Below are 13349 nucleotides of genomic sequence, written 5' to 3' on the forward strand. Positions count from 1 at the left end.
GTACTTGAAGTCAATATTATGGAAATGGAAGAGGATGTAGATGACGATGAAATGGGAGATACGATATTGCGTGAAGAGTTTGACAGAGCACTGAAAGACCTGAGTCGAAACAAGGCCCCGGGAGTAGACAACATTCCATTCAAACTACTGACGGCCTTGGGAGAGCCAGTCCTGACAAAACTCTACCATCTGGTGAGCAAGGTGTATAAAACAGCCGAAATACCTTCAGGCTACAACAAGAATATAATAATTCCAATCCCAAAGAAAGCAGGTGTTGACAGATGTGAAAATTACCGAACTGTCAGTTTAATAAGCCACAGCTGCAAAATACTAACGCGAATTTTTTACAGAAGAATGGAAAAACTAGTAGAAACCGACCTCTGAGAAGATCAGTTTGGATTCTGTAGAAATGTTGGAACACGTGAGGCAATACTGACCCTATGACTTATCTTAGAAGCTAGATTAAGGAAGGGCAAACCTATGTTTCTAGCATTTGTAAACTTAGAGAAAGCTTTTGACAATGTTGACTGGAATACTCTCTTTCAAATTCTGAAGGTACCAGGGGTAAAATACAGGGAACAAAAGGCTATTTACAATTTGTACAGAAACCAGATGGCAGTTATAAGAATCGAGGGTCATGAAACGGAAGCAGTTGTTGGGAATGGGGCGAGACAGGATTGTAGCCTATCCCTGATGTTATTCAATCTGTATACTGAGCAAGTAGTGAAGGAAACAAAAGAAAAATTCGGAGTAGCTATTAAAATCCATGGAGAAGAAATAAAAACTTTGAGGTTCGCCGATGACATTGAAATTATGTGAGAGACGTCAAAGGACTTGCAAGAGCTGTTGAACGGAATGGACAGTGTCTTGAAAGGACGATATAAGATGAACATAAACAAAAGCAAAACGACGATAATGGAATGTAGTCGAATTAAGTCAGGTGATGTTGAGGGAATTAGATTAGGAAATGAGACACTTAAAGTAGTAGATGAGTTTTGCTATTTGGGGAGCAAAATAACTGATGATGGTCGAAGTAGAGAGGACATTAAATGTAGACTGGCAATGGCAAGGAAAGCGTTTCTGATGAAAAGGAATTTGTTAACATCGAGTATAGATTTAAGTGTCAGGAAGTCATTTCTGAAAGTATTTGTATGGAGTGTAGCCATGTATGGAAGTGAAACATGGATGATAAGTAGTTTGGACAAGAAGAGAATAGAAGCTTTTGAAATGTGGTGCTACAGAAGAATGCTGAAGATTAGATGGGTAGAACACATAACTAATGAGGAAGTATTGAATAGGAAAGGGGAGAAGAGAAGTATGTGGCACAACTTGACTAGAAGAAGGAATCGGTTGGTAGGACATGTTCTGAGGCATCAAGGGCACTGTTGAGGGTAAAAATCGTAGAGGGAGACCAAGAGATGAATACACTAAGCAGATTCAGAAGGATGTAGGTTGCGGTAGGTACTGGGAGATGAAGAGGCTTGCTCAGGATAGAGTAGCATGGAGAGCTGCATCAAACCCGTCTCAGGACTGAAGACCACAACAACAACAAATGAAATTGTGGAACTGACCGCGGAATAGAAAAATAACTAACAAGGGAATGGTGAGACTTGTCATGCCGAAACATTTATTGCTTTTTTTTTAGATCTGTTATTTAATTGGGCAAAAGGTCCGTATGCAAAATTGTAGCTGCTGACATGAACTGCAAATCACCTAAAAAAAATCTTGAACATGGCTGTGTTTCCTGCTTGGCGCTTGCAGTGACGGCTGGCCACCCCTGGAAATGGCGAGTCGCGAGCGTTGTGCGCATCGTCGGGAAGTGCGGCCATCTTATCGCGGCGTTCCTTAAGGAGGAATATCGCTGCACGGTTGTAATGGTACTTGAATTACGCAACCATTTCTGCACCTCACCTGAATCTCTCGATACCAGCAATATTCTACTGTGTTTTTGTAAAGTAGTTAACATGTTTCTGAGACAACATTCAGATTTGATTTCATTAATGTAGAGGTACTTTGATACATCGATATGTTCATGTTGTAATGATATTATTCTTACGTGTATTCTTTCTTTTGTCACTATGATCTTTGACGTACTTGTAACTCTTGATTTTTGGGCGCGAAAGCAGTTAGTTAGAGTCGGACCTTGAAAAAGTCAAGTCTTGGACGTCATGTTGGAAAGACGCACAACGTAGTCAGCTTATAAAATGTGAACTTTAGCAGTGAGGAAGATGTTTTCAGGTATGTTTTGTATTGTGAAGTGATGTTTTGTGTGTTACGTGCTATTGCAACAAAAGCAATGAAAAAGAAGTGTAACTTAAATTCGGAGTGCTGATTATTTTTCTTTACATCACTATTGTGCTAACTTTGAAAGGTTTAATCTTTAAGAATGGTTTGTGAAGCGCATCTACAAGACTTTTGAATATCGCAGAATAACAGCTAGGCCTCTTTGCACCCGTGCTTGGAATCATTATCACCTAGATTTTCGACGATTGAGCCATGATTTTACAACGAGACCAGCGTGGGAAAGACGAAAATACGAGTGCCTAGTTTATTCATTATTACATGAAATTACTTTATTAACTCTTCTCTAATGACACATTCCACTTAATAATTTTGTTGTTGCCCGAAAATGCAGTATTTAGCAGCGTGAGCAACACCACAATCATTATTAAATTTTGACCTTTGTTGTGGTACGGTTGTTAGACGGTTTTGTTGGAAAGGGGAAACGAATATTCGTTTCTGTGGCATGCAAGCCCTTTTAATTTCTGTTACGTATTTCAAAACATACCGTCCTGAAACTGGTTAGGGGTGTGAAAGATGTTCTGTACATGTTCTTCTATACTCCGCAAGCCACTTTACGGTGAACATTCAATCTCCCCTCACAGGTGATGGCGAACCCTGTAAATGTTTTGCTGCTTGCCATGGAGATATACCACAGACGCCAAATGAAGCAATCAACAGAAAATACGCCGGAAGACTATGTATTGTGCGACGTGGTTGTTACACTTCTAGACGAGCATGTAAATGGCGCAGACATGTGGCTAGAAACAATTGAAACACTCGATATTGCAGACTTTGAATCTACAGACGGCGAAGACAACGACGAAAGTTGCACTCATGGGGACTCTTCGAGTGATAGTGAGACATACCACCATCAATTATCTCCGAAAGTAACACCAGCAACTACAATTACCTTACAAAGAAAAAGTGGTGACGTTTTGGTTGAACGGAAGTGGTAAGAAACGCCTACGTGTCAGTACTGCTCAAAATAAGTATCGCTTTGTCTGCTCTAAACGTGAATTGTATAGATAAAAAAAGGAAGTCGCTGGACGGCGTAAGAGTCGACTGGAAATTGCGACGAAGATAAATGCCCGACTTTTTGAGCTATTTACCGATGCCAGACAACAGCCACTTAGAGTCAGCGATACAACTTTGCTTGATTGGGCGTTAGAGATTGCCAACGCGATAGGCGCTAAAGATTTTACAGCTTCTCAAAGTTGGATTAGTCGCTTCAAAATATCACATAAAATTATGGCAAGAAAAATAACAAAATTTGTATCGAGAAATAGGTCTGAAAATGAAGTGACACAAATCGAAATGATAGAAGCTTTTCTTACGAATGCAAAAAATAAGATAGCTAGTTTTAGTGAATCGTGCGTGTACAATGCAGATCAGTCAGGTTTCCAAAAAGAAATGCGTGCGAAAACAGCACTGTCATTTAAAGAGGCAAAATATATTGAGGCGGTTGCGCAGTCCACGACTGCACTCACCCATTCATACACTATAATGCCCATAATTAGTCTGGATGGTTCATTGCTGCCTAAACTACTTGTGTGTCCTCAAGAAACAACTGGACGTTTTGGATCACGTATCAAAAGAACAATGTTCTACGCAAACAATCTTGTGGTAGACGCATCGAAGTCTGGAAAAATGGGAAATGAAAACGTTACACTTTTCATGCGTGATGCTTTTCTTCCGTTCTGCGAGAGCAAATCTCTTCTCCTTCGAGATTCGTGGTCAGGTCATAAAAGGTCTGACTCATTAAAAGCTGTATTTCGAGCCCACCCTGACAAAGAGGTAGAGATACTTCAGATTCCACCTGGCACGACGAACGTAATTCAACCTTTAGACAGAGAATTTTTCCGTCAGTGGAAGTCATTTTACAGAAAACTAACAGAGAAAATTATTGTGTGCAGATCACTGCAATTTCCTGTCTATGACCGTGACAATATTCTCAAGCTGCAATCAGTAGTACATTATCAATTTTCCTCCCCACGGTTTCAGAATTTGATTAAATATGCGTGGCACTCCTCGAAATATACTGACACTAAACCTGATTCATTCCTAACACCAGCCCAGTTTTATCTACGGACATCTAACAACGTCTGTGATACGTAGGGCTGTCATATGTCGTCTTCGTTTGTATGTTCTTGGTGCACAAAAAAACCTATGTTTTGAACATTGTACCAATATTTCGCATTTTTGTGGTAATTACAGGAAATAAGATTTCGACGTGTTCTAAACCGTATATTTATTTGTGTCTATTTCATAGCTCTTTGGAAAGAATGTTGTAGGTAACATATCAGCCATATTTGTAAACGAATGTTTAATTATCACACGATCGCTTTCACTGGGGGAATCAACTCTCTCACTGCTGTGGCAAGAGAGTGGCTCGTAGATAACGTCACCTTGTCCATACATGGCGTTGGTATAACGTAGCGAGAGAGGTCAGGGTTGTACAAGAGGCAGTTATAAGCGCGGAAACTGTGCGACAATAATGTCTTACTTCATAAAATTGTTTACAGACTTCCAGGTCATGTCAGCAGCTAAAATTCTGCATACAGACTTCTTGCAATGTTAACCCACAGTGGTATAAAAAGCAACACACGTTTCGACATGACAAGTCTGACCATTCCCTTGTAAGGCTTCTCTCACAAGAAAGTCGTGTGGACCTGACGAATACCTACACGATTCTGCATAGAGTATACCAAAGAACGTGCTCATGATATAACAACAGTCCACTGAAATACCGAAGCATTCTCAGTGATTAGAAAAATGCGCGGGTCATTGTTGATTTCAAGGAGGGTAGTTCAGCCGAGGCACAAAGCCCATCACATATATTATTTCTCAAATCAACATTTCGTTTTCTCAACACATACTAGCTACACAGGGATGAATTACGTACCGTTAGAAAGGTTTTTTAATCGGCTTCTGATGATGTCGTCTAGGACACCGAGCATCATACATAGCACACGCCCGTTGGTCATTTTGTTCACAATAGCCATACATCAACACGACTTTTGTCATCTCAAAAGTAGGGATAATATATCCGCTGGATCTTAGTAAGTTTGACATCTTTTCCTTCATTGTTATGCCTTGTTAAAACCTAATGTTATCTTATCCATTTTTTAAATACATGTTAACTGTACTGTGTAAATTAAAATGGTGTGTATCTACACAGTTTACTGCTCAGTTTTCCATACTTGGACTAACATTTTTCATGTTCGGATTAACCGAACGTTCGGATGACTGGGGTTCGGATTAGCGCGACTTTGCTGTACTATCCAGATACTGCAATGGGAAGACCGAGATTCCTAGTCACGAATACGAACCTTTCCTCGTCGGGAAATATAGCTCGAGTGATATGCATCTCCTCAAAAAAATGGTTCAAATGGCTCTGAGCACTATGGGACATAACATCTGTGGTCATCAGTCCCCTAGAACTTAGAACTACTTAAACCTAACTAACCTAAGGACATCACACACATCGATGCCCGAGGCAGGGTTCGAACCTGCGACCGTAGCAGTAGCGCGGTTCCGGACTGAGCGCCTAGAACCGCGAGACCACCGCGGCCGCATGCATCTCCTCCCTAGGTTGAGTTTCAACACGCTTCTGCCTAGTGAAAACATAGCGAGTCAGGGAAGCGGAGCATAGTTGTAAATTTTGAAATTTGTGGCAAAGTTTTATGGGACCAAACTGCTGAGGCCATCGGTCCTTAGGCTTACACAGCACTTTAAATTACGCTAAGGACGACACACACACCCATGCCCGAGGGAGGAGCCACGCGGACCGTGACAAGACGCCTTAGTGTGGCTAAGCATGGTTCTTTGGAAAATGAAATGTATTTCTGGGCGCTCTCAGGTAGCACACTCGCCTGAGAGCCGAGTGCTGAACAACGAAGTGAGCGTCATGCCCGATTAAATTATGAAAGAAAACGGTTATGTGGCTAGGGAACGTCGGCCGAAGTGGCCGAGCGGTTCTAGACGCTTCAGTAGGGAACCGCGCGACCGCTACTGTCGCAGGTCCGAATCCTGCCTCGGACATGGTTGTGTGTGATGTCCTTAGGTTAGTTAGGGTTAAGTAGTTATAAGTTCTAGGGGACTGATGACTTCAGCTGTAAAGTACCATAGTGCTCAGAGACATTTGAACCATTTGAATTTTGGCTTCGAAACTGCTGCTTCAAACTGCTTGTATTGCTAGTTTACTTTACCGTAAGATTGCAGTTATCAGTACTAGGAGTTTCGGCTTTTCTATCTAACGGCAGCCAGCAAATATGACAGTCAACAGCGTTCTTGTACAAATCTTCTTATCCTTCGATTTGGTCATGGAAACGTTGTCGCTGTATAGCTTATCAACCTCCAACGCAAGTTTTTCGAGGTCAGTGAGAAGCCAAACAGCAAGATAATTGCGACATAAGATTTTTAGCGGTTAAGACTTGAATCTTAGGTCAATGCAACTTGGAGCGCTATGTCATATGGTACGTGTTTTTCAGTGAAGGTGTAAGTAGGGTGTTTAGGTGTTTTTTTATTGGTAAAGCCACGTAGCGCTCTGTATGAAAATCACTGGCTGTGCTGTGTACAGTCTGTGGCTGGTTTGCATTGTTGTTGGCTATTGTAGTGTTGGGCAGTCGGCTGTTAACAGCGCGTAGCGTTGCGCAGTTGGAGGTGAGCCGCCAGCAGTGGTGGATGATGGGAGAGAAATGGCGGAGTTTTGAGAACGGATGATCTGGACGTGTCTCCATCAGAAACAGTAAATTTGTAAGACTGGATGTCATGTACTGATATATATATATATATATATATATATATATATATATATATATATATATATATATATATATATACTCCTGGAAATGGAAAAAAGAACACATTGACACCGGTGTGTCATACCCACCATACTTGCTCCGGACACTGCGAGAGGGCTGTACAAGCAATGATCACACGCACGGCACAGCGGACACACCAGGAACCGCGGTGTTGGCCGTCGAATGGCGCTAGCTGCGCAGCATTTCTGCACCGCCGCCGTCAGTGTCAGCCAGTTTGCCGTGGCATACGGAGCTCCATCGCAGTATTTAACACTGGTAGCATGCCGCGACAGCGTGGACGTGAACCGTATGTGCAGTTGACGGACTTTGAGCGAGTGCGTATAGTGGGCATGCGGGAGGCCGGGTGGACGTACCGCCGAATTGCTCAACACGTGGGGCGTGAGGTCTCCACAGTACATCGATGTTGTCGCCAGTGGTCGGCGGAAGGTGCACGTGCCCGTCGACCTGGGACCGGACCGTAGCGACGCACGGATGCACGCCAAGATCGTAGGATCCTACGCAGTGCCGTAGGGGACCGCACCGCCACTTCCCACCAAATTAGGGACACTGTTGCTCCTGGGGTATCGGCGAGGACCATTCGCAACCGTCTCCATGAAGCTGGGCTACGGTCCCGCACACCGTTAGGCCGTCTTCCGCTCACGCCCCAACATCTTGCAGCCCGCCTCCAGTGGTGTCGCGACAGGCGTGAATAGAGGGACGAATGGAGACGTGTCGTCTTCAGCGATGAGAGTCGCTTCTGCCTTGGTGCCAATGATGGTCGTATGCGTGTTTGGCGCCGTGCAGGTGAGCGCCACAATCAGGACTGCATACGACCGAGGCACACAGGGCCAACACCCGGCATCATGGTGTGGGGAGCGATCTCCTACACTGGCCGTACACCTCTGGTGATCGTCGAGGGGACACTGAATAGTGCACGGTACATCCAAACCGTCATCGAACCCATCGTTCTACCATTCCTAGACCGGCAAGGGAACTTGATGTTCCAACAGGACAATGCACGTCCGCATGTATCCCGTGCCACCCAACGTGCTCTAGAAGGTGTAAGTCAACTACCCTGGCCAGCAAGATCTCCGGATCTGTCCCCCATTGAGCATGTTTGGGACTGAATGAAGCGTCGTCTCACGCGGTCTGCACGTCGAGCACGAACGCTGGTCCAACTGAGGCGCCAGGTGGAAATGGCATGGCAAGTCGTTCCACAGGACTATATCCAGCATCTTTACGATCGTCTCCATGGGAGAATAGCAGCCTGCATTGCTGCGAAAGGTGGATATACACTGTACTAGTGCCGACATTGTGCATGCTCTGTTGCCTGTGTCTATGTGCCTGTGGTTCTGTCAGTGTGATCGTGTGATGTATCTGACCCCAGGAATGTGTCAATAAAGTTTCCCCTTCCTGGGACAATGGATTCACGGTATTCATATTTCAATTTCCAGTATATATATATATATATATATATATATATATATATATATATATATATATATAACTTTGGAGCACTATTAAGGTAGACACATTATTTGTTCTCTATCAAAATCTTTCATTTGCTAACCATGCCTATCAGTAGTTAGTGCCTTCAGTAGTTTGAATCTTTTATTTAGCTGGCAGTAGTGGCGCTCGCTGTATTGCAGTAGTTCAAGTAACGAAGCTTTTTGTGAGGTAAGTGATTCATGCAAGGTTAGTGTTACAAGTCCAGATCAGTCAATCATCCAGACTGTTGCCCCTGCAACTACTGAAAAGGCTGTTGCCCCTCTTCAGGAACCACACATTTGTCTGGCCTCTCAATAGATACCCCTCCGTCGGATATATATATATATATATATATATATATATATATATATATATATATATATATATATATATATATATATATTATGACTTTTCAACACTATTAAGGTAAATACATTGTTTGTTTTTTATCAAAATCTTTCATTTGCTAACTATGCCTATCAGTGGTTAGTTACTTCAGTAGTTAGAGTCTTTTATTTAGCTGGCAGTAGTGGTGCTCGCTGTATTTCAGTAGTTCAAGTAACGAAGATTTTTGTAAGCGATTCATGAAAGGTATAGGTTATTGTTAGTCAGGGCCATTCCTTTATAGGGATTTTTGAAAGTCAGATTGCGTTGCGCTAAAAATATTGTGTGTCAAGTTTAAGCACAGTCATCAATAATTTTTCTAAGAGGACGCTTCACAATAATATGTGACAAATATTGAAATGGCTCTAAGCACTGTGGACATAACATCTGAGGTCATCAGTCCCCTAACTTAGAAATACTTACACCTAACTAACCAAAGGATAGCACACACATCCATGCCCGAGACAGGATTCGAAACTGCGACCATAGCAGCAGCTCGGTTCTGGACTGACGCGCCTAGAACAGCTCTTCCACAGCGTCCGGAAATAATATGTTTACCTTTTCCGTTCTGTCACCTAAGGAGTTTAGCTATATTATTTCATTCTGTTCGAAAATTAAGTGACATTCGAAGCTTTTGTTTTGTTTCTCTGACCCTCTCTTTGTATGTATAACTGCAGCTGTTCAGATCACTGCAGGTGAGTTGGATCAGCTGGCAGGCTAATGCTGCCCAAGTTAAATCCGCCGGTAAGGCTGTTGCACCTTAACTGAGCAGATGTGCACTTAACGCACAGCATAAAAGTTATTCTTACTATTGTGCTTGACTGCACTTGAGACAGCTTGGCTTCCGCTCCACGTGAAACTAATCCCTATGGAGCCCCAGCAAACGTTGAAGAATACGTAGTCTAATCTTTATAATATTTACATGAGGTTTGTTCTTACGGTGAAAGCAGTGTACAGGACGAACATCAATAATACTGACAAAGTGCAGGGACTGATTCCTGACGGGAAATGGAGCAAAAAATGTCTTCTGAACATGTATCCAGAAATGTTATTTTTTCCTTTATTGTAATTTCATGCCTCATATGAGGTAGGCCGCCAGCGGCCTACATACGCCGCTCTTCGGCCAATAGATACAACAGAGAGACATAGAAGACAGAGAACATAAAAAGCATGGTAATACATGATGAACATTACATGATAGATTAGAAACCGTTCGACGGAAGACATGGTACATAATGTCGGTAACGAGTAGAACTGATGAAGACATCCAGTTGGAGATATGGATGTCGGAGGACACTGAGGAAAACACTGTAGCACAAAACGGAGAAACACTGATGCGCGGAAATACTAGTGACGATCATGGGCGAAGTACTCAGAAACACACTTCCACTGGGTGGAAGGGAGAGTTAGGAGGGTGGGAAGGACGGGGGTGGGATGGAGCCAGTCGGAGAAAGAAGGGAGAGTGGGGAGCAGAGGTGAGTGGAGGGGTTGGAAGCCAGGGGAGTGGGGGTAGTGGGAGATGTGGGAGAGAGGGGGGAGAAAGGAAGCTGAGGAGGGAGGGAGGGATCCCTGGGGGAAAAGGAGGGATGGGAGGGGAGAGTCAGATCTGGTAGGAGGGGCAGATGGAGGGAATTAGGACATCATCAGGGAGGAGGAGTTGGTGGAAGCCACCTTGGGCAAGGGTATGGAGGGTGTGAAGATGGAGAGCAGGTAGGATGCAAGAATATAGGTGTGGCAATGGGTTGGGATGGGCTTGGATGGGGAGACAAGCAGGTGTAAAAGATCCATATCCGTTCTAGGAGAAGGAGAATGTGCGGAAAGGGAATCAAGTTGTATAGGATCTGCATAGGGGATGGGAGATGGATGGGAAAGTTGAGGTGAAGTGCATGGCGTTCAAGGATTTGGAGGGACATAGTAGTTGGGAGGGGCGGAAATGCAGGTGGGATGGGAATAGCAGATGATGCAGAGGATGAGGGATTTGGAAGTGTGGAGGATAGTGGAGGGGTCCAAACCCCATGTCCAGCCAGAGACGAGTTTAAGGAAATAGAGTCAGGTATGTGCCTCGGCTTGGGCAGTCCTGTGATTGGAGGGGGAGGGGGGGCAGGAAGTCAGGTATGTGCCTCCGGTTGGGCGGTCCGGTAATGGGGGGGGTTCAAGGAAAGGAGGCGGTCGAGGGTCACACCAAAGTACTTGTGGGTGGGGGTGAGGGTAATGGGGCAGCCATATGTGGTAACGTGAAAATCCAGGATATGGAAGGAAGGGGCAGTGTTGCCTATGAGAATTGCCTATGTTTTGCAAGGATTGACCTTGAGCAGCCACTGGTTGCACCAAGTGGTGAACAGGTCAAGGTGGGATTGCAGAAGGCAACAGGAGCGTTAGAGGGTGGCAAATTGAAGGAGGTGGATGGGGGGTTGGGGTGACAGCATGTCTGCTGTATGGAGGAGGTAGAGAAGAGGGGAGAGGACGGAGCCCTGGGGCACCCTGACGGAGGGGTAGAAGGTATTGGAGTCAGTATTATGGAGGGTAACATGGGAAGAGCTATGGGAGAGGAAGGAGGCGATCAGACAGACGTAATTGATGGGAAGGACGAAGGCTTGGAGCCTGAAGACCAGACCGGAATGCCAGACACGGTCATATGCATGTTCAAGGTCAAGGGATACGAAGATGGCAGAGTGACGGGAATTTAGTTGGCTGCAGAGGAGGTGAGTGAGATGAAGGAGAAGGCGATCAGCAGAGAAGGAGGGTCGGATATCACATTGGGTGAGGGGGAGGAGGCAGTGGAGTCCGGAAATGCAGCGTTGCCATGATAAATGGTGCTGACGAATGACAGTTGCTCTGAACACGTGCCGTATGTTCCTCACATGTTGCCGGCTGTGTAATTGACGCAGCATACTGTGAGTAGCAGAACTGTCCTATATGCATTTAAGGAACAAGCCGAGATGGTGTCACAGACACCAACCACATCACATGACATTTCAAGCCCTTTTTGGGCGTTTCTGTGATCGTGAGTCCTTTTGGACAGCCGAACTTGCATGGAGACGGTGGACTGTGCATACACCAGATCTGAAGGACTGGGTTCAAGCGGATGCTGAGATCAGACCTATCACAAGCTCCAGGCAAGTGGTCCGCCGACATGATGATGATGTTTCATACTCTGAGGAGCGTAGGGGACGATGCAGGAGACTTGCACCCTGACCCCGCTGGGAATTGAACCCGGGGCCCCATGTGTGGGAAGCAAGAACGCTACTGCAAGACGACGAGCTGCGGACTGCCGACATGGTGTAAGCCAAAGCACGATTATGCGTGTCTTGCGAGACAACTGCTGCTATCCCTGTCACCTGCAATGCCATGGAGGCCACTTTGAACATGTGTTGTGATATTGATGAGATGCATCTCTGTTCTGTATTCCGGGACGATTTTGTTGTTGCACACTCACTGTCCATTTCTGGACTCATATTCATTGGACCTCTTTTTCCTCCATTTCCAGTAAGGAATTCGTCCCTGCAGTTGGTCGGTTTTATTGATGTTCACCCTAGAGTTTCTCTTCGTGGTCATGTTATAGTCTGGAAGGTCTTTGGCCGTCACGCTCAGACAGCTGCAGGTCAGCGTCCAGTTAGGAAGAGACCGCCGTGGCAGGCGCTATTGCTCCGGCAGTACCTGTTGCGTGATGGCCGGCGATTAGTCTTTCGCCGCGAAACGAACAGCGGTCGGTAGTCGCCCGGGCCGGTGGCGTCAGAAATGTAAAATGCGTGTAGCGGTGGCACGCGAATCGTAGGCGAGCTTCACGCGACGCGCGTATCGCCGGAATCTGGCGACGAATGTGTTCCCGGGCTGGCGCGGCGATAGGGCGGGGGTCGAAGGCGTCGCGTGCAGCGCGCGCCACCTGGGCTCGCTTCATTAACCATTCCGGCCTGCGTGCCCAGCCACAAAGGAGAGGGAGGAAGCCGCCGCAGCGCCAGCTGTAATGAGAATCCGCTCGTAAGGCGAAAATTGGGAAAATAAATAATGGAAAAGGTCAGCGCTGCGACGATGACGGATGGGGAAGTCTCATGACCTGCCGACAACAGCCGGAGACCTCCAAAACGCTATATATTCGCTCATTTGTGAAACATTACTTTCGCCGTGTTTGTCATCGGGGTAGCTAAACAGCGATGAAGCTGTGATGCTAAACCGTGACATCCAGTCTCAACATTTACACCTGCGAAAGAAGTGTAATTCGCTTTGCATGCCTTCCACTTTGTGCAACATCATCATAGTATATTAGCATGTTTGCAGTGTTGTTCGTTTTTGATGCTTTTATCTACATTTCTTCTTTGTCCAACAACTTGTTTCGTATTTTCAGGGTATTATCGAGTGCTTATCTGTACAAAAATGCGCACTAAAATACCCCTA

Source organism: Schistocerca gregaria, chromosome 6 (genome assembly GCF_023897955.1).
Source record: "Schistocerca gregaria isolate iqSchGreg1 chromosome 6, iqSchGreg1.2, whole genome shotgun sequence".
Classification (NCBI taxonomy): Eukaryota; Metazoa; Arthropoda; class Insecta; order Orthoptera; family Acrididae; genus Schistocerca; species Schistocerca gregaria.